The sequence below is a fragment of the Anomaloglossus baeobatrachus genome, unplaced genomic scaffold (genome assembly GCF_048569485.1).
Source record: "Anomaloglossus baeobatrachus isolate aAnoBae1 unplaced genomic scaffold, aAnoBae1.hap1 Scaffold_2233, whole genome shotgun sequence".
Lineage (NCBI taxonomy): Eukaryota > Metazoa > Chordata > Amphibia > Anura > Aromobatidae > Anomaloglossus > Anomaloglossus baeobatrachus.
The window spans coordinates 69,447-71,631 of record NW_027441995.1 but is presented as its reverse complement, the minus strand read 5'-3'; the positions used below and the strand labels follow the sequence as shown (position 1 = coordinate 71,631).

General features: G+C 46.6%; 1 pseudogene; it reads right to left on the bottom strand.

Annotated features, from left to right (window-relative positions):
- Positions 1–493: 493 nt before the first annotated feature.
- Positions 494–700, bottom strand: LOC142261460 (U2 spliceosomal RNA; annotated as a pseudogene).
- Positions 701–2,185: the final 1,485 nt, after the last annotated feature.

Here is a 2,185-nt window from a genome sequence, read left to right as displayed (position 1 = left end):
GACTACTACAAGGAATGGAAGGCCTCCCATATGATGACAAGTTGAAAAAGTTATTAAGTGATTATTGGCTGCAATGGGGCTTTCTGGCTGGTGCCAGCCTCTTTTCTTAGCACACAGGAACCACAATCCCTACACCATGCTTCAATGGATTCTCTCATCCCAGCCCAGTAAAACTACATATTTTACACAGTCATAAGCAGCCAAAAGGGATCTATTCTATTCAATTGCAAATGATCTAGATAAGACTGAGAATAAGATACTGCACGGGACATAGCAGAGTTGGTCAAGTTGAGTGGAGATGAGTTTGCTATTTGGCACAGCTTTTTGCATCAATAAAGCAAGTAAAAGGTGTGAAAGATAAAAAAAGGGTGAAAGTGTGAAAAGTGAATTGGCCAAATTGAGGTACATATAAAGTTTTTGCTTTCTTTCAATTCACTAATGGGGCTCATTTGAATCAGGTGAATTGAGTTCTGCTTTTGGAAACTGGGTTAAGAAGGGGTGCACCGGTCCTGGAGGTACTGCAATACCAGGTCAATGCGTGGAGTGGACAGAGCAAGATTTTTTCCATCTCCTTGTTCTAAAAATCCATTTAATATATGGTCCCCAGAGAGGGGACGTATCAGATATTAAACTGATAAGAACAGATTTAATTTTTTTTTTTTTCTGTTTATCAGTAGGACTTCAAAATAACAAAGGTGATCGCCTCCCGTTGCCTGGGAACCGTCCAGGCACAAGAGGGCTATGTGTCACCAGAAGGCGCACACACTTCCTCAAGGCCGGCAGACGTGCAATCCCAGGCACCTTCCAGTACCGACCAAGGTAGCGTCCTCCGAAACTACGCTTGATCTTAGCCAAAAGGCCGAGAAGCTATAACCCGAATTGGTTACGGCCTTGAGTGGCACCCTGGCCTATACCGGACACATCTTAGGGAGAGGGAGACAAACCCACGCCTACAGAAGACATTTTGTCACCCAAGCCAACCCTTGAAAAGGCTGTTTTGCAGAGCAAAAACAAGAAGAATGGTGCTTTTTGCAGCCGCCGCCCACTGCAATGAATCTGAATAACTCCTCCTTTTGGACACAAGCACCTCCCCTCCCCCTTGCAGTCTTTCCAATTCATGATACAAAAAGACGGACGGACAGGACAGGACAGGACAGGCTGCCTGACTTTCCGTCACTGCCACCCTTTGCCATCCTTGCCCGTAGAAAGCCCTTTCATCATCCCCAAACCCTAATCTTTTCCCTTCCCTTCCCAGATGCGTCTCACTCCCTTTCATTAGGAAGTGAGCGCAGCCTTTTCTCCGTTCTGCACATGCGCGACGTTAAACACAAATGCGCAGGCGTGCGTTCCATTACCCTCACTGCATTCCACTCCCATACAGGAAGTGGGCGCAGCTATTACTACGGTCGCACATAAAAGAACCCACGGCCACCACTGCACATAGCTGACTCCACCACAGGACACCCACTTCTACACCAACGCAGGTAAGACAGGATCGGCACCTCTATGCTCCCGTTACAATCAGGCTCAGTCACCATGTGATAACGCTCTCAACTCTTTAGTTGCAGGCTCCCCTTGCTTCACCTCCACTGGCTGTGCTGCCATTTCCTCTCCCACCTGGAAGGTATACTTTATTCCACTATTTTCCTGTTTCTCTATTCCCCCTTTTCCCATAACCTACTTTTATCTGCATTTGTGGGGTATCTATATGCTATTTACATCATAGTTTTATTCATTAATATGGAAGGGAAGAGTGCCCATGAGAGTGTTGAACTGCGGAGAGCAAGAGATTAAGCTGCTCCGATTTGCCACCATTGATAAGCTGTTCTCAGTAGATACACATGCTATCCAAACAGCAGCATCCACCATTGCTTCAGCCCACCCATTCAGTGACAGCTCACCAAGTCAGCCAGAGGAGTGGTGTAAGGAATTACACGTAGGCACTGACTCCACACCTTCACATCACAAGAAGGGGGTCTACAGGCTAGTGCAAGAATACGAGCAAGTCTTCAGCAAACATCCGCTAGACTTTTGAAGAATAAAAGGGGTCAAACACTACATCCCCACAAGTGCACACCCACCCATCAAAGAGAGATATAAGCCAAAACTACCTGCACATTACCAGTGTACCAAGGACATGTTGAGCAACATGAAGGAGGCTGGGGTTATCCGTGACAGTTGTAGC